This window comes from Leucoraja erinacea, chromosome 18 (assembly GCF_028641065.1).
Source record: "Leucoraja erinacea ecotype New England chromosome 18, Leri_hhj_1, whole genome shotgun sequence".
Classification (NCBI taxonomy): Eukaryota; Metazoa; Chordata; class Chondrichthyes; order Rajiformes; family Rajidae; genus Leucoraja; species Leucoraja erinaceus.
This window is the reverse complement of record NC_073394.1, coordinates 36903398-36923570: the sequence shown is the minus strand read 5'-3', so window position 1 is coordinate 36923570 and position 20173 is coordinate 36903398.

The following is a 20173-nucleotide window of genomic DNA, read 5'->3' as shown; positions in this document are numbered from 1 at the left end:
TGGCCACTCCCCAGTCAACAGGGTGAAGATCCCTTCATGGTCTCATTCACTGCAAAGAAGCAAAGTTTAGCAGAAATGCGTGACTCCATGTAAACAATTGCTGGACAGTCGTTAACTTAGTTTGACTGGGGGAGACAGCAGTCTGACTATATTCACTGGAAGGAGATGAGATATAATTGTATGTTGCAAATGAATTGTGGAGGTGGGAACAAGTGACAATATGCTGTGAAATTCCATACCTGTTGTTGAAGTTGTCGTTGTTTCAGGTGCTGGAGAAGACACCGTTGTAGGTAGAAATGTGAAAACATGAGAAAGAGTTGGTGAATGGAAAATGACTGAACAAATTACATGGACAAAAGCATTTATTTCAATCTGATTTCGGTGACTGTCTTTTGTTGATTTTCAGACAATTGCAATCCACAACAGTTGTAATTCACACTCTGGTTGTATCTGTATTAAGGAAGATAAGAATTGGTGTGAAAGACGATGCTTTGGCTGTGGGAGGAGGGTTCTGGTTTTGCAGCGAGGACACTCTCTTTACTCCAGTGAGGTAGAGTTTGTGTGATCAGGGGAATGGACAGGCATTTGTGAATAGTGAAACAACAGATGGCCTGATGAAATTGTTTATTCACTGTCTAGATTGAATGTGTCTGATGTTACTGAACACATCCCTCTATCTTAACTGAGAGGAAAGAAGTATGATAGCCAACATACTGCGGTACAGGTTAGGGTGGGACAGAAGTTGGAACTTAATTAGTGGAATGAGATGGGGAGAGAATGATGGGCAGTTCAGCCACGTGGAGGACAGATAGAGGGAGTGGTGATAGGAATGATGAATAAAAGCAGAAGAAAAATGGATTGACTAGTGAGTGTTTGTGGGAGAAGAAGAAAGGGCGTGTGGGTTACCTGAATTCAATATTCATTACGTTGGGTTGTTAGGTACCGAGGTGGAATATGAGATGTAGTTCTTCCAAAACAATGACACTTACTTTTGTGATCTAAGGGGATATAGCTGAATGGAAAACAAATTGGCTTCAAGGAAAGAAGTAGAGGGTGAAGGAGGAGGTTGCTTTTCGGGCTGGAGGCCTGTGACTAGTGGTGTGCCTGGGGTTTTGGTGCTGGGCCCATTGCTATTAGGCATCCATAAGAAATGATATAGATGAGCATAAAGCATGACTATCACATTAGCAGATGACACTAAAGTGGGTGGTATTGTAGATAGTGAAGATGGTTGTCAAATAATGCAGTAGGATCTTGATTGAAAGAGCCGGTTGGTGAGTAAATGTTTCACGGGATTTGTAATTGAATACAGAGAAATGTGAGCTGTTGCATTTTGGAAAGTCTAACAAGGGCAGGAAAAATGCACTGAATTGTAGACCAAAGGGATCTAGGAGTGAAGGTACATAGTTCCTTGAATGTGGCGTCACAGGTAGATATGGGGGCCAAAAAGGCTTTAGGCAAATTGGCCTTCATCAGACAGGATATTGAGTACAGAAGTTGGGAGGTCATATTACAGTTATATAAGACATTACTGAGGCAACTTTTGGAGTATTATTCAGTTTTGGTCACTCCGTTTTAGGGAAAATGTTGTAAAGCTGGAAGGTGTGCAGAAAGAAGTACGATGATGTTGCTAGGACTCGAGGGCCTGAGCTATAGGGAGAGGTTGAGCAGGTTTGGACTTTACTTCTTGGAGCGCTGGAGGATAAGGGGTGATCTATAGATCCTGTATGTAAACAGCATTTTACATTATATCTCCACAGCAGGATAATCCGTTTACATGTGGACATCTAAAGAACACAATTTTAAAGTATTTATCTCTGTCCCATATCACTCTCACAGTCATAGAGCAAAAAATGGTCCCCTCAGCCCGAAATGCTCATGAAGCCCAAACTACCCCATCAACACTAGTCCCATCTGCCCACGTTTCCTATGTCCCTCAAAACTTCTTCTGTGCTTATCCCTGTCTGAATGTCTTTTAAATGTTGCTGAAGTTTGTGCTTTAATTCTCTGCTCTGGCAGCTCATTCCATATCCACACCACCCGCTATGTGAAAACATTTGCCTCTCAGGTTCCTCTTAAATCTTTCTCTACCCACCTTAAACCATGTGTTGTGGTTCTTGATTCCCTTACACAAGGTAAAAGACTCGTGTATGGGTGATCATTGTCAGCATGGACTCGATGGGCCAAAGGGCCTGCGTCCATACTGTATCTTTAAAACTAAATCTAAAAACTCTGTGCATCTTCTCTATCTTTTCCCCTCATGAACTTATAGTCCTCAATAAGATCACTATACATCCCCCAATGTTGCAAAGAATATAGTCCGAGCCTGCTCAACCACTCCCCAAAACTCAGGTTATTAAGTCCTGGCAACATCCTCTCGTAAATCTTCTCTGCACTCTTTCCAGCTGAACAACATCTTTCCAAGCGATGTAGCCCTCTCAATCTCTCCTCATATTAACAGGCACTCCAGTTATGTTAGCATTCTGGTCATACTTCACTTCACTCAGTAAATCAGATCTGTTTCTGAGCAAGACACAAAATTAGACAGAACACGCCCAAGTTTGGAATCAGGACCCTCTCTAACCTTTGTAAGAAAATGGTTTGAGATCATCTTGGAACAAACAGAAACCTGCCCTGTACCATCTAATGAAAGAACTCTGTATGAAGCAATGGATAACATCTATTACTGACCAGCTGAATCTGATTGCCAGTTAAATATTTATTGTTATTTGTGCAAAGTAAAATTAATCAATACTTACTTTCGGGGGTGCCACCAACAACAGATTCTGAAAGATGAATGGGAATAGAAAAAGTGAATAAAACTATTGGTATATATTAATTATCTATGGGATGAGCCATTCTGGCAAGACCAGCATTTATTGCGCATCCTGAGCTCTCTTGAGGAGCAGGTGTGGACCCAGCATCTTGACCGGCTGCACTTCATCTATTAGACTATAAGAAGCACTTGTTCAATGTGACTACTGGGGGCGGGACGGGGGGTGTTGAAATATTATGGATTAAGTAGGTATTATGATTATTAAATGTGTCCACACTGCTGGTTTAATCAACTTATGTCCTTAAATGTCCATGCTCTTATGAGTGGATTTTTTTTGGATTGAAACTTGCAGCAACTTGTGAGGATCATGACATTTGCTACATTATTGTTGCTAACTTATTACCTGTTGAAGTAGTTGTTTGAAATGTTGATGCTCTAAATCAAGATCTGTCTGTTTAGTTCCAGAGGAATCTGAGCAATTCCATCATTGGGTGAGTAGTTTGGAGTTAAATAAATCCGTGACAAAGGTAACACAAGCAGAGATTCCACACCATTCAATGCGGCTCTTGGAATGGGAGGTGAAAGGAATGTGGAGGCTCAGACTGGAATGGAGGTCTGAAAACAAGTGTTGCAGTGCCTTTATAAAAGATCAGTGTGTTGGTCCATGTATATGAATGATAACAACCTGCTGTGGCCCAGCTGATACCATACCTGTTGTTGAAGTTGGGGTCATTGTCGATGCTGGAAATGAGACAAATGACCATGTCAGTGGAGTGTCAAATTTCATCTTAATCCTGTCCATCTGTCCACCCGTCTATCTTTCCTCATGTGCTGCACATATGTAATATTGCAAAACATTTCATAGTTTTGGATCTCCATTTAATATGTAACATGAAAACAAAAGATTAGAATTATTTTGAGAAAATAGTTGAATCTGCCTCTCTTTTCCCCAGATAGGTTTTAACAGAATATTAATTGTTTTCTGCAAACTCTTTTTATGTTCAGGAAACATTTCTGTGCCCCTGCTTTCTAACATAACCATTGACAGCCCTGTCTGGAATCCTCAGAGTACAAATGCATCATCATATTCTCCCTACTTTTTTAAGAACTATCTGTAGTATAGTTTCACACATGTTCATAAATTTGATGGGTGATTGTTGCTGAGAGGCAAGGAATTCATTTGTATGCAGGATATATACGTATATTGTATCCTTCATCTTCCAATGGGAAATCTTAATTGTGATGCCACTTGAAAGACGTTTAAGGACTACGATTGTCAGACAGCCTGTTGTCTTGGCCAGATTGTGATGCCTCTCGTACGTCTTATCAATGTTTATGGGTGGTTTCCAGTGTTTCATTCAATGAAGTAAAAGCAGCACTTCTGGAAATTCTAGAAAGGCAGTCCGCAGGACATTTAAAAAAAGACACAAATGCTGGAGTAACTTAGCGTGTCAGGCCTCATCTGTGGAGAACATGGATTAGCAACATTTCGGATTGTGGCTTTCCTTATTTGGAAAACCAGAACCCGCACTTTGTTGTTGCTATAGCAGATCTTTAATCCCTGTCAGGCAAACAGTCGAGGAAGAGACAGAGTGGAGTGGGGAATGATGGGAGGGAGGCAAAGAACAGGTCAAACACACAATTTTCTCCAACGGATCACTCAGAATTCCATTCGTCAAAGACCTCCTGCAATAATAATACCATTGCACTGCAACCCTCTGTCTTCAATGAGTAGATCAGGTTTACTCCTGCAATGTGCTATAGCCCTCCTTCCACCCCACTATCTACATCAAAACATTTGCCCAACCCATTTTCATAAAAATCTCACACTCATCTCATAGCTATGTGAGATAGTGTTAGACATTTCCACCCTGAGAATAGTAAAATAATCTGAATGTACACAAATTCCTGAATTTACTTCCATGTCTGAAAATATTAAAATACTCTCCTCCACCTCATCAAGAGTAACAAGTTCACATCCTGGGAATAGTTGTTCCCAGGTTAATGCATTGTGTAATTGTTAACATGTTGTTCATTACTTACTTGTTGTTGAAGTTGTGGTCGATGTTGGTGCTGGAAGAAACACATTAGTTTGTGTGAATAGGCAGACTGGAATATCTTTCCATCATCTCCCAGTTCTCAGAACCAGTTCTCAGGATATTGAATTGTAAACATCATGGAATTATTGTGTAAAGCCTTCTTGAATAGTTGCAGCAGATGCTGCTGTTGAAGATATAATTAAATTGCATTGAGATGAATTGAAAATCAGCAGAATTAATTTAAGATTGATGTTCCTGGGATAATGGGATAAGACTTTTGAGATGGGGCTGTGATCATACCTGTGGTTGATGATGATGTTACTGACTCTGGGAGTAATGCAATTGAAGATGTGAGTGCGGGGATTGTAGAATAAATCTGACTACACTGAAATCAACATAGTATTTGTCAAGTCATCAACTGCTCCCGTCTAATGTCCATACCTGTGGTCGATGACAATGGTGTTGACTCTGGAGAGGAAACAGTTCAAGATGTAATTTTGAAACAATGCTGTCACTAGAAAATGGGGAATAGCATTTATTATGACCCAAATAATCTACATTTCATACATTGAATCTGTCTATCAACCTATATGCAAATCATTATATTTCTATCTGCTCTTCATGCTCTCCTGTTGAAATTGAAAGTATTAAACCAAGATCCATTTGGACTCTTCCTATTTTTTTTTGTAACAATCAGTGGTCTCGGATTGTTCTTTGCAGCAGGTGGGTCCACACAATTGGAGGGAATACTGAGGGACAGGGGGAGGGTGGATGGGGGGGGGGGGGGGGGGGGTGGTGGGATGGGGGTGTTCAAAGAGTATGGAGTAAGTTTGGAAGATTTGAAAAAATAGTTTCTCATTAAAGGATGAAAAGAAGAAATTGATTTCCAAAGGACTTTACACAACAATGTGAAAAACTGAATGCGGCAGATGAAGATAGTGGGGGAAGAATTAATCACGGAATATGGGCTTGCTTTTATATTACTGGAGTAAACAAGAGGACAGAATTCAATTAACCCACTGGGATCTTGTTCGACAAATATCAACTTGTAAATAGTCACCCTGTTTTTCACAAGACATTTTCAATTGATGCATTGATGAGGTTTTGTCTAATGTCAAGAGGGCCCAGAATGAAATTTGACATTCAACTAGTCTATGTTTCAATGGATAAAGCCAGTTTGACGTTCCAAAAAAACATCAAATTATTAGTGCCGAAGGTTTTATGATTATGAAATATGTCCACGTTGCTGGTTTTAATTAATTTACGTCCTTAAGTGTCCATGTACATGATTGGGATATTTGGGAATTGAATGGTGCATATATTTGTGAGGAACATTGAAAACAAATTTTTATTGCTAACTTATTACCTGTTGAAGTTGAAGTGGTTGTCTCAAGTGTTGATGCTGGAAATAAAGATTTTTTGTTTTAGTTCCTTTTTTAATTGCACCGTCGATCATTGCGAGAGATGTTTGGAGTTAAATAAACCCGTGATAAAGGCAACACAAGCAGAGATTCCACACCATTTAATGCGTGTCTTGGAATAGGAGGTGAAAGGAACGTGGTACTTCACACTGGAATGGAGGTCCGAAATAAAGCGTCGCAGCGGCTTTGTAGAAGATCAGTCTGTTGGTCTGTGAACATGAATGATGACAACCTGCTGTGGCCCAGTTAATACCATACCTGTTGTTGAAGTCGGAGTTGTTGTCGATGCTGGAAATGAGAAAATTGACCATATCAGTGTGGAGTGTAAAATTGCATCTCAATCCTGTCCATCTGTCCACTGGTCTATCCGTCTGGTTGCTACACCTACGTAACATTGCAAAAGATTGCACAGTATTGGTCGTCCATTTAATCTTGAACATGATAACAAAAGATCAGAATTATATAGAGAAAATTGTTGAATGTGCCTTTCTTTTCCAAGATCACTTTCCCACGGCTTCCCCACCATCTGCATTGCTCTGTCCACGTACTTAAATTTGAGATGAATCTGGATATTTCAGAAAATTATTGGTATATTTGTATTCATATAGGTATCAACATAACATTGATAGTTTTCTGTAAAGTCGATTTATATTCAAGAAACGTTTTGTGCTCCTGCTTACAAACATAAGGGACCATGAAAACACCGTTGATGCAACGTACTCATTTACTACCTCGTATACATCCTCTGACTGCAAACAAAAAATCCGTTCTTTATCCACGATCAGTCCTACTGTTTCCCTTGTTACCTTATTGATTTTCATGGATGTATACAAAGCCTTGGGATTTTTTTTCACCTATTGCCAGCAGGATTTATTTCTTGACCGCTTTATATTCCTCAAAGCACATGTCTGATTTCTTCTTTCTAATCCTTACATGGAGTTCATTTTTCTTTTAAACTGTTACAACCTCTGTGATCTGACAAGGTTCCCTTCTATTGCCATCCTTATCCTACCTCCTTATTGAAACATGTTGGTCTTAAACACTGATCAAGTTGCCAGTATAAGTCTCCTATCGGTCAAATGAGTACTTGCACAATGACAACGGTTCCCTCTTTACTCTCCCTCGCTCCCTGTAATCTGCAATTCCCCGCAATTTAGTACCTTCCTGCAAAGACCAGACTTATCGCTCTTCTCAACAAACTCAAAACTTATCCGGCATCTGTATTTACATCAAAACCTATGGAGTTTTGATCACTAATCCCAAAATACTCTACGGCTGTTACACCTGTCACCTGGCTAGGCTAATTTGAAGTCTAATATGCTCCTCTAGAAACTTTGAAGAAATTGGTGCCGGAGGGGCCCATTCGACCCTTCGTACAAGCACCTTCCATTCATTGTAATCATGGCTGATCGTCCCCAATCAATAACCCGTGCCTGCCTTCACCGCATATCCCTTGATTCCTGTAGCCCCTAGAGCTCTATCTTAACTCTAAATCCATCCAGTGATTTGGCCTCCACTGCCCTCTTATGCAGGGAATTCAACAAATTCACTACTCTCTGGGCGAAAACGTTTTTTCTTATTTTACAGACCTGTCCACGGACGGACTTTTTAAAGTTCCCACATCTGACCTGACCTGAAGTTCACTTGCTGCAACCAATCAACAGTTTTGCTGATTCAATCCCTCTCTTTCCTGTACTTCAATGTGCCTATCAAAAAGCCACTTAAACGGCACTCTAGCGTATCCCTCCAACACTACTCCTGGCAATGTGTTCCGACTTCCAGCCCCCACTATCTGATATAAGAGCAGAATATTTGCCACTCATTTCATAATTTCCTAAGTTTACAACATCCTCAGAAAGGTTAATCTAAAATGTCTAATTGTATTAAGGTTTTGAATTGAATTGAATTGAATTGAATTGAATTGAATCCTTTATTTGTCATTCAGACCTTTCGGTCTGAATTGGTGCACTGAATTGTATTAAGGTATTGACTGAAGTATTAAAATACTCTCCTCCACTTCATCAAAAGTAATAAGTTAACATCCTGGGAATAGTTGTTCCCAAGTTAATGCAAAGTGTAATTGTTAATCTATCTATCTTATATATATAAAACTCAAATCAGTCCGCCTGCCGCCGTACGGCGTCCGCCGCGTTTCTTCCTTTGACGCTCCGCAACTCCGAAACCGGACGCAGAATCGCCAACGTCTTTTCCATTTCGGTAGAGATTTCGCTTTTCTTTCTAAGTATCCGCTCCTCGTTACATTTCGTCGTGTTTTAGTACGCTTTTTATTCAAATCCTACACCCCCCCCCCCCCCCACCACCTCAATATTTCAAAAAGAAACTGGTTTCGTATCCACACAAGCAGCTCCCTGTGAACGTTCCATCGTGTGATGTCACAATGCCCGATGCTCACAGATGGCCAATCGGATTGGATTCATTTACATATGCCTTTGCAGGAGCCACAGCCCCGGTGAACATTCCATCGTGTGATGTCACAATGCCCAATGCTCAAATACATTGTTGCCATAGAGAACGCTCAGCGATTATTCAAATTCTTCACTAACTGTCATTTCTGATTTTGCTTGTGAAGTGAAAAGTCCTGATTTGCATTTGTCTGATGCAGGAAGATTGTTCCAGATGTTGGGGAAGTCCAGGACACGCGGGACACAGTTTAAGGATAAAGGTGAAATCCTTTAGTACTGAGATGAGGGAAACATTTTTCACACAGATAGTGGTGAGTCTCTGGAACTCTCTGCCACAGAAGGTAGTGGAGGCCAGTTCATTGGCTATATTTAAGAGGGAGTTAGATGTGGCCCTTGTGGCTAAAGGGATCAGGGGGTATGGAGAGGGGGGGAGCTGTGAGGGGGATGCTAGGAGGCTGCAAGGTGACTTGGATAGGCAGGGTGAGTGGGCAAATGTTTGGCAGATGCAGTATAATGTGGATAAATGTGAGGTTATCCATTTTGGTGGCAAAAACGGGAAAGCAGACTATTATCTAAATGGTGGCCAATTGGGAAAGGGGGAGATGCAGCGAGACCTGGGTGTCATGGTACACCAGTCATTGAAAGTAGGCATGCAGGTGCAGCAGGCAGTGAAGAAAGCAAATGGTATGTTAGCTTTCATTGCAAAAGGATTTGACTATAGGAGCAGGGAGGTTCTACTGCAGTTGTACAGGGTCTTGGTGAGACCACACCTGGAGTATTGCGTACAGTTTTGGTCTCCAAATCTGAGGAAGGACATTATTGCCATAGAGGGAGTGCAGAGACGGTTCACCAGACTGATTCCTGGGATGTCAAGACTGTCTTATGAAGAAAGACTGGATAGACTTGGTTTATACTCTCTAGAATTTAAGAGACTGAGAGGGGATCTTATAGAAACTTACAAAATTCTTAAGGGGTTGGACAGGCTAGATGCAAGAATGTTGTTCCCGATGTTAGGGAAGTCCAGGACAAGGGGTCACAACTTAAGGATAAGGGGGAAATCCTTTAAAACCGAGATGAGAAGAACTTTTTTCACACAGAGAATGGTGAATCTCTGGAACTCTCTGCCACAGAGGGTAGTTGAGGCCAGTTCATTGGCTATATTTAAGAAGGAGTTAGATGTGGCCCTTGTGGCTAAGGGGATCAGGGGGGTATGGAGAGAAGGCAGGTACGGGATACTGAGTTGGATGATCAGCCATGATCATATTGAATGGCGGTGCAGGCTCGAAGGGCCGAATGGCCTGCACCTAATTTCTATGTTTCTATGTTTCTATCAGCCGTGATCATATTGAATGGAGAATGGTGCAGGCCCGAAGGGCCGAATGGCCTACTACTGCACTTAATTTCTATGTTTCTATGTGTCCCTCTCCGTGTCCCTCTCCCTCTGCCACCCATCTCTCTCTCCCCCACCCCCTTCCCTCTCTACCACGACCCCCTTCCCTCTCTACCACCACCCCCTTCCCCCTACCCCTCTGTCCCTCTTCTACCACTTCCTCTACCCCTCTACCCCTCCCTCCCCCCACTCTTCCATTTCTCTCCCCCCTCTCCTCCCCTCCCTCACCCCTCCCATCCCTCTCTCCCCCACCCGCTTCCCTCTCTACCCCACCCCCTACCTTTCTCTCCCCCACCCTTCCCCTATCCCTCTGTCCCTCTTCCATCATTCCCGCTAACCCTCTCCTCCTCCCTCCCCACTCTTTCCTCTTTTTTTTCCCCACCCCTCTCCCCATCCCACCCTGCTCCCCTCCCTCCCCAGCCCCCCTCCCCCAAAGCTCTCTCCCCATCCCTCACCCCCTACCCCGCTCTCCTTTCCCTCCCAAATCTATCCCGTTTCCTCCTCCTCCCTCCCCTCTTCTCACCCCCCCCCCGCAAACGCCGTTGGGGAAACAGACCATAGAGGGAGTACAGAGAAGTTTCACCAGACTGATTCCTGGGATGTCAGGACTGTCTTATGAAGAAAGACTGGATAGACTTGGTTTATACTCTCTAGAATTTAGAAGATTGAGGGGGGATCTTATAGAAACTTACAAAATTCTTAAGGGGTTGGACAGGCTAGATGCAGGAAGGTTGTTCCCGATGTTGGGGAAGTCCAGGACAAGGGGTCACAGCTTAAGGATAAGGGGGAAATCCTTTAAAACCGAGATGAGAAGAACTTTTTTCACACAGAGAGTGGTGAATCTGTGGAACTCTCTGCCACAGAGGGTAGTTGAGGCCACACAGTTCATTAGCTATATTTAAGAGGGAGTTAGATGTGGCCCTTGTGGCTAAAGGGATCAGGGGGTATGGAGAGAAGGCAGGTACAGGATACTGAGTTGGATGATCAGCCATGATCATATTGAATGGCGAATGGTGCAGGCTCGAAGGGCCGAATGGCCTACTCCTGCACCTAATTTCTATGTTTCCCTCTCCTCACCCCTCTCCCTCTCCTCACCCCTCTCACTCTCTCCCTCACCCCCCCTTCCCTCTCTACCCCACCCCCCTCCCCCCCCCCCCACCCCCCCCCCCCTCCCCTACCCCCCTCCTCCTCCTCCCTCTCACTCTCCCCACTCTTTACCGTCTCTCTCCCACCCCTCTCCCCCCCTCCCTCCCTCCCTCTCCATCTCTCTCTCTCTCTCTCCCTCTCACTATCCCTCCCTCTATCTCTCTCCCTCTCTCTTTCTTTCTCTCTATCCCTCCCTCTATCTCTCTCCCTCCATCTCCCCCTCCCCCCTCTCTCTCCATCTCTCTCCCCCCCCCTCCCTCCCTCTCTCCCTTTTTCTCCCCCCCTCCCCACCCCCCCCCCCCCCCCCCCCCCCCCCCCCCCCGCAAACGCTGTTGGGGAAACAGACCCAACGGGTCTGCACTTGGTCTAGTTAATATATAAAACTCAAATCCGTCGGCCGTCCGTCCGCTTGCAGTACGGATCCCTTCCTGCCTTTTGATTCGTTCCCGTCGTGTGATGTCATAATGCCCAATGCTCGCAGATGTCCAATCGGGATGGATCCATTTACATATGCCTTTGCACCAGCCCCAGCCCCTGGTGACCGTGTCATCGTGTGATGTCACAATGCCCAATGCCCAAAGACATTATTGCCATAGAGGGAGTACAGAGACGGTTCACCAGACTGACTCCTGGGATGGCAGGACTTTCATATGAAGAAAGACTGGATAAACTCGGCTTGTACTAGCTAGAATTTAGAAGATTGAGGGGTGATCTTATAGAATCTTATGTTTCTATGTTTCCCTCTCCTCACCCCTCTCTCTTCCACCCATCCTCTCTCCCCCCCACCCCCTTCACTCTCTACCCCACCCCCTTCCCTCTCCCCCCGCCCCCTTCCCCATCCCTCTGTCCCTCTTCCATCACTCCCGCTACCCCTCTCCACCTCCCTCCCCACTCTTCCACTTCTCTCCCCCTTCCCCTCCACTCTCCCTCCCGACTCTTTCCCCTCTTTCTAATCTGAATGGAGCTGTGTATTGCATGCTCATCAATTGAAATTATCAACAATAGGATTTAAAGTTTTGGAGTTATGCTGCAAGCAAACAGGGCCTTCGGCTGAACTTGCTTATGGCAACCGTTACCCCGTTTACCCATATCCTACCTACCTGCATTTGGTTATCTATCTATCTATCTATCTATCTATCTATCTATCTATCTATCTATCTATCTATCTATCTATCTATCTATAAAACTCAAATCCGTCCGCCGTCTGTCCGCCTGCAGTACGGATCCCTTCCTGCCTTTTGATTCGTTGACGGCTGCTCCTTCCTATCAGCTTCCAACACACTTCGAAACAAAGTTGCAAGACAGGAACACTGAACTTTTCACTGCTGCAGCAGGCAGGGGGAGGCAGGGGAGGTGCAATTGAGGGAGGCAGGGGAGTGCTGGAAGCTTACATTTGGCAACGGCTTCAATTCCATTGGAGGAGACGGGTGCATGGTGGAATATTGGGTTGGGGGAATCACACCATTGGGGGAGCAGACCCAACGGGTCTGCACTTGGTCTAGTTATTATATAAAAGTCTGTGGCTGCCGCCTGCCGTCCGTTCGGCTGCCTGTCTGCCTTTTGATTCACTGCTCCTTCCTATCAGCTTCCAACACACTTCAAAACAAAGTTGCAAGACAGGAACACTCTGACCTTGTCACCTCAATGGGATATCACAGCAAGTGCTTCAACAGGAGGGGGAGGGTCAATTGGTATTGCAATTGGAACTGCTGCAGCAGGCAGGGCAGGTGAAATTGGAAAAAAAAAATAATCCACTGCTGAGGGAGGCAGGGGAGTGCTGGAATCTTACATTTGGGAAAGGGTTCAGTTCCGTTGGAGGAGACGGGTGCATGGTGGAATCTTGGGTTGGGGGATCACACCATTGGGGGAGCAGACCCAACGGTTCTGCACTTGGTCTAGTCTCCTTTAAATCTTGCCCCCCTCGCCATAAATCTATGCCCTATTGACATTTCCACCCTGGGGAAAAGACTCTGACTGTCAATCCTATCTATGGCTCTTATAATTTTATATACTTTTATCAGATCTCCTTTAGCCTCGGACTCTCCAGAGAAAACAATCCAAGAATGTCCTACCTCTCCTAGTTGATATGCTCGAAATAAAACTAAGGAAGAGATGAGATGCAACAGTAGATGACTGAAATTGTAAAGTATTGGTAATTAGTTTTGGTGGTGGAAAGGATGTCATCATTAGCTCGCGACTCTCTTTGCAACTGGATCCTTGACTCCCTCAAGGATGTAACAACATCCCCTTCTCACTGACCATCAAACACATGCACCTCAAGGTTGTGTGCTCGACTCTCTCTGCACCCATGACTGTGGGGCTCAGTACAGCTCCAATGAGATGTAAAATTTTGCCAATAATGCCATTGTGGTTTACCAAATCGTTAATGGTAAGAGTTGAGTTGTGCTACAACAGTAAATTTGTCCTCCGTGCCAACAAAGCCAAGGAAATAATCATTGACTTTAGAAAGGGGAGGTTTTCATTGGCAGGTCGGTGAAGGAGAGAGTTGGCAACCCCAAATTTGGGATTGTTAATATCACAGATGACTTGTTCAGGGCACAGCATACAGATGTAATCATGAAGAAGGTGTGTCAGAGTCAAATTTAAAGAGATTTGGCATGCCATTTGCTGTAGATGTACTGTTGCAAGTATCCAGACAGGCCGCATCATGGCCTGGTATGCAATTCCAACGCAAAGGAATGCAAGAGGCTGCAGAGAATGGTGGGCCCAGCTCACCACAGGCGCAGCCCTTCCCACTGTTGAAATGATCTACATGAGGTATTGCCTCAAAAAGGTGGCATCTCTCATCAAGGATCCCCGCAATCCAGTCGAATGCCTCCTCGCTGCCACCATCAGGCAGGAGGTATAGAAGCCTGAAGTTGCACACCACCAGGTTCAGGAACAGCTACTTTCCTATACCTATCAGGTTCTTGAACCAACCTGCACAGCCCTAATCCAACCGACAATGGAACACTAAGGTCCATTTTCACACTACTATTGCACTTGTTTTCGTGCTATCTTGCTGAATGTAATGTTTATTTTTATGTTTAAATTATGCTTTTGTGTGCTTATCTGAGTCTATGTGATGGTGCTGCTAACAGGATTTCCATTGTACCTGTATCTTGCTGTACTTCTAGATGGCGGACTGCGGGGGTGATGCGCCGTTGTGTATGGCTGCTCCTCCTGCAGTCCGTCCTTTCACCCTTTTTTATTTTTATTTTTAGTCCTGTTCGTATAAGGTGTTTCTTGGAGGTCTTCTTTTATGTGGTGGGTGGGGGAGGGGAAGGGGGAAACTATTTTAACCCCAGTCGGAGATGCGGTTTTTCTCCGAACCGCATCTTCGTCCTCTCTGTGCGGCCTGCAATCGAACTGGAGCAGCGCTGGAGCGGCGTTTCCTGCCGGGACTGCAGCTTCGACGGCGGTGTAGATGCTGGGACACCTACATGGAGCGGGCGATGCCTTACCGGGTCGCCTTGCGGTAAGCTCCGGGGCACTGTGACCGTCGACAGCACCGCGGAGCCTGGGATCCGAGATCGCCAGAGTCGGAGGTTCGGCCGGTGCGGCCTGTGAACCTTGGTCGTTGCAGTCTTCGGGGGGGGGGGGAAGCGGCCGCTTCAGTGCCAGCCGCTGATGGATGTTCACCGACGCCGATGATCCCAGCTTCGCGGCAGGAGGGCCTGAAAACACCGGGTTGGCTGAGGAGGCCAGATATAGGCCCCGACCTCGGGTGGACTATGAGGGGGAAAACTGGATATTTTTGGTGCCTTCCCTCACAGTGAATTCTGCTGTGGGGGGACGTTTCATGTTGATTTCTATAGTGTACTGTTTTCTGTGTCTTTTTTCTTTTTCTCTTTTTTCTCTTTTTTTGATCTGTATGGATTTATTGCATTGATCTGTTCAATTAATTTAATCAATCTCTGTAAAGCACTTTGGTTCAAATACTGGTTTTGTTGAAAAGTGCTATATAAATAAACATTATTATTATTATTATGTGTTGTTCATCACTTACTTGTTGAAGTTGTGGTTGATGTTGGTGCTGGAAGGAAGACATTAGTTAGTGTGAATAGGCGCAGTGGTATATCATTCCTTTTCCCCTCATTCATAGAAGCAGTTCTCAGGATATTGAATGGAAACTTCATGCCATTATTGTAAAAACTTTCCCTACTGCAGGAAAGATGTGTTAAGCTGTAAACGGTGCTGAGAACATTAACGAGGATGGTGCCAGGACCTGTGGGCCTGAGCTATAGTGAGAGGTTAGGCAGGCCAGGACCATAATCCTTCGAGCAAAGAAGAATAGGGGTGATCTGATAAAGGTGTAAAAGATCATGAGGGGATAGTTAGAGTAGATGTACAGACTCTTTGCCCCAGAATAGGTGGAACAAGAACCAGAGGACATAGGTTTAAGGTGAGAGGGGAAAGATTTACTACAAATCTGAGGAGCAACCTTGTCACACAATGGGTGGTGGGTAAATGTGGGGTCGTGCACTTCGGGATATAACAGGAAAAGAAGAAGGTTCCCAATGTGAAACGTCCACAGTCCAATTCCCTCCTCAGATCTTGTCTGAGCTGCTGAATGCCTCCAGAAGGCCGTTGTGGCTAAATGCAGATGGTAAGTTCACGTTTATTACGAGAATATTTGATCAGACCCAGGCCGCCTGATTGAAGTTATAGAGGAGCATGGTGAGAACACATCTGGCTATTAAGGCTTAGTCAATGCATTCATTCGAAACAGTGATAGATAGATGTTTGGACATAGTTGGGAATTAAAAGAAGTGGCGACAGTGCTAAAAAAATGAATCTGGGCAGCATTCCAGAATTATATGGGTGGATGCTGTTATATTTGATAAGAATAGACATACAAAGGATTGCTCATCCCATAATCAAAGGCAATAACCTCTGTTAGTTGCCTGAAAATGGTATGGATTTAACATGAGGTAGAGGAGATTTTACCGGTCATGATCACACGCTGATCACCCATTCAATGATCACTTCCAACAGGTTCTGTTTCCATTCAGGTCCTTATTAATCTGAATGGGAATCACATGATAATAATGGTTTCATTACCTTCTGACGTTGATGTTTGATGATCATATACATAGGTTGTCATTTTGCCTGGAATAGAAATAAGGAGAAGTTGGAGGAAAAACGAGTGTAATCTGGGTTTCAAACCATGCGGAAATGCCGAAGCTGAAGGCTTTAGGAACTGGGTCCATTAAACCCACTGATAGTTTTATTAATTCAAGAGTCAAGAATGTTTTATTGTCATATGTCCTGAAACGAAACAATGACATCCTTACTTGCAGCAGCACAACCGATACTGTATGTATACATAGTACTCTGTTAATGTTACTGTCAGTGCGGTGAAGACAGCATTTGGTATTATAGTAGATACATGATGTATCTGTTGATATTGTCTTTCATTGAAGATATTACTTACAGTGCAGCACTTTCTCTGCATCTTTTTTTAATTGCTCCTTTCGATTGCTCAGTCAGTACAGGAGATTGAACTCAGATGGTGTGTTAGTTACTGTATGTTATGTTTATTGAACATCACTACGGCAAAGCGTGCATGGTTGAAGAAGAGTAATAAATTCCATTTCTACCTTTGATCAATTCAGTGGAAGGATGCTTTGGAAAGCTAATTTTGCTCCAAACTGGAAGATGAGATGGATTTTCAGCAACTGTGGCAGGGCTCTCATATCTTCACGAAACCTGAACCCACTACAATCACCAACCAACACAATCGATCAATGCCGCTGAAATCTCACTGGCGCTACCTTCTGCAATGACGATGGAGAGAGTCAACTCTTTCAAGTTACTGGGCATGCATATCTCTAGAGATCTGTCCTGGGCCCAGTATATTGATGTAATCTCAACAATATCCATCAAAACCTCTTCTTTCCTCAAAGATTGAGGAGATTCGGTATGTCTATGAATATTCTGATGAAGATTCTGGGTTGATGTATTAGGAACAAGGAACGTAGTTCTTCACACTGGAATGTAGGTCTAAATAAAGTGTCGCAGTGGCTTTGTAGAAGATCAGTCTGTTTGTCCGTGAACATGAATGATAACAACCTGCTGTGGCCCAGTTGATACCATACCTGTTGTTGAAGTCGGAGTTGTTGTCGATGCTGGAAATGAGAAAATTGACCATATCAGTGTGTAATGTAAAATTTCATCTCAATCCTGTCCATCTGTTTACTGGTCTATCTTTTCTCATGATTGCTACACCTACGTAATGTTGCAAAATATTGGGCCGTTTTGGTCCTCCATTTAATCTTGAACTTGATAACAAAAGATCAGAATTATATTGCGAAAATTGTTGAATGCGCCTTTCTTTTCCAAGATCACTTTCCCACTGCTTTCCCACCATCTACATCACTCTGTCCACGTATTTAAATTTGAGATGAATATGAATATTTCAGAAAATCATTGGTATACTTGTACTCAAATATGTATCAACAGAACATTGATAGTTTTCTGTAAAATCAATTTATATTCAAGAAACATTTTTGTGCTCCTGCTTACAAACATAAGGGACCATGAAAACACCATTGATGCAAAGTACTCGTTTACTACCTCGTATACATCCTCTGACCGCAAGCAAAAATTCCCTTCTTTATCCATGATCAGTCCTACTGTTTCCATTGTTACCCTATGGATTTTCATGGATGTATACAAAGCCTTGGGATTTTTGTTCACCAATTGCCAGCGTGATTTATTTCCTGATCGCTTTATATTCCTCAAAGTACTTGTCTGATTTCTTCTTTCTAATCTTTACATAGAGTTCATTTTTCTTTTGAGCTGTTACAACCTCTGTGATCAGCAAGGTTCCCTTCCATTGCCATCCTTATCCTTCCTCCTTATTGAAACATGTTGGTCTTAAACACTGATCAACTTGCCAGTATAAGTCTCCTATCGGTCAGATGAGTACTTGCACAATGACAACGGCTCACTTTACTCACCTTAGCTCCTGCTAAATGTTACTGTAATCTACAATTCCCCCAATTTAGTACCTTCCCGCAAGGTCCAGACTTATCGCTCTTCACAACAAACTTAAAACTTATCCGGCATCTGTAGTTCCATGTGTCCACATCATAACTTATGGAGTTGTGATCAAAATACTCTACGGCTGTTACACCTGTCACCTGGCTAGGTTAATTTCAAGGTCTAATATGCTCCTCCAGAACCATAGAAAAAATAGGTGCAGGAGGAGGCCATTCGGCCCTTCAAGCCAGCACCACCATTCAGTGTGATCATGGCTGATCGTCCCCAATCAATAACCCGTGCCTGCCATCTCCCCATTTCCCATGATTCTACTAGCCCCTAGAGCTTTATCTCATTCTCTCTTAAATCCATCCAGTGATTTGGTCTCCGCTGCCCTCTGTGGCAGGGAATTCCACAAATTCACAACTCTCTGGGTGAAAAGGTTTTTTCTTATTTTACAGATCTGTCCACGGACGGGCTTTTTAATGTTCCTGCATCTGACCTGACCTGAAGTTCACTTGCTGCAACCAATCAATTGTTTTACTGATTGGCAATTCAATCCCTCTCTTCCCTGTACTTCAATGTGCCAATCAAAAAGCCTCTTAAACGGCACTATAGTTTATGCCTCCACCACTACTCCTGGCAATGTGTTCCGATGTCCAGCCCCCACTATCTGCATTAAAACATTTTCCCTGGACATCTTCATTAAACTCCCCCATTCACATGATAGCTGTGCCCTCTCATGTTGGACATTTCCACCCTGAGGACGAGGTTGTGACTGTCGACAAAGTGTGTAATTCACTGCCATGATAATCTCAATGTCTCATTTGTGTAGATCTCAAATTTTATTTCAGTAAAATTATGACAGAGCAGAATTTTTGCCTCTCATATCATAATTTCCAAAGTTTACAATATACTCAGAAAGGTTAAGATAAAATGTCTAATTATATTAAGGTTTTGACTGAAAGTATTAAAACACTCTCCTCCACTTCATCAAAAGTAACTAGTTAACATCCTGGTAATAGTTGTTCCCAAGTTAATGCGAAGTGTAATTGTTAATGTGTTGTTCATCACTTACTTGTTGAAGTTGTTGTCGATGTTGGTGCTGGAAGGAAGACATTAGTTTGTGTGAATAGGCGGAGTAGAATATCATTCAATTTTCCCTCAGTTCATAGAACCAGTTCTCAGGATATTGAATTGGAAACTTCATGCCATTATTGTAAAATCTTTCCCTGCTATTGGAACGATGTGTTAAGCTGGAAACGGTGTTGAGAATATTAACGAGGATGGTGCCAGGACCTGTGGGCCTGAGCTATAGTGAGAGGTTAGGCAGGCAAGGACTGTAATCCTTGGAGCAAAGAAGAATAGGGGTGATCTGATAAAGGTGTAAAAGATCGCGAGGGGATAGGTAGATGGCATCGTATTTTCAGTCACCAAGGCCGGCGTCAGAAGATGCATCACAAGGTTGAATCAAGTAACTAAGCCAACCAACTCGCAGGAGATTTTGCCGACATCTTGAATGTGTCATTATTAAGGTATGAGGTTCCTATCTGCTTCAAAGTGCTTCAATAATACTCGGGGCCCTAGAAGAGTACCATGACAAGAAGAATACAGAGAGTGACACAGTGGCACAGCCACAGAGATGTTGCCTTACGACGCCATACACCCGGATTAGATCCTGACTACATTTAGTGTCTGTCCGGAGATTGAATGTTCTCCCTGTGACCATGTGTGTTTCTTCCCACATTCTAAAGACCTGCCGATTCGTACATGAATTGGCTTCTATAAATTGTCCCTGGCATGTGGGGTAGAAATAGTGTACAGGTGATCGCTGGTCACTGGGACTAAATTTAAACTGAACTTAATTAAACTCGTCCAAGCTAAACTGAACTAAATATGTCTCAATGATCACCAAACAGTGGCACTAATGGTTGTGATGAAGAAGTGCTTTGAGAGTTTGGTTTTGGTGCATATCAACACCTACCTAGGCA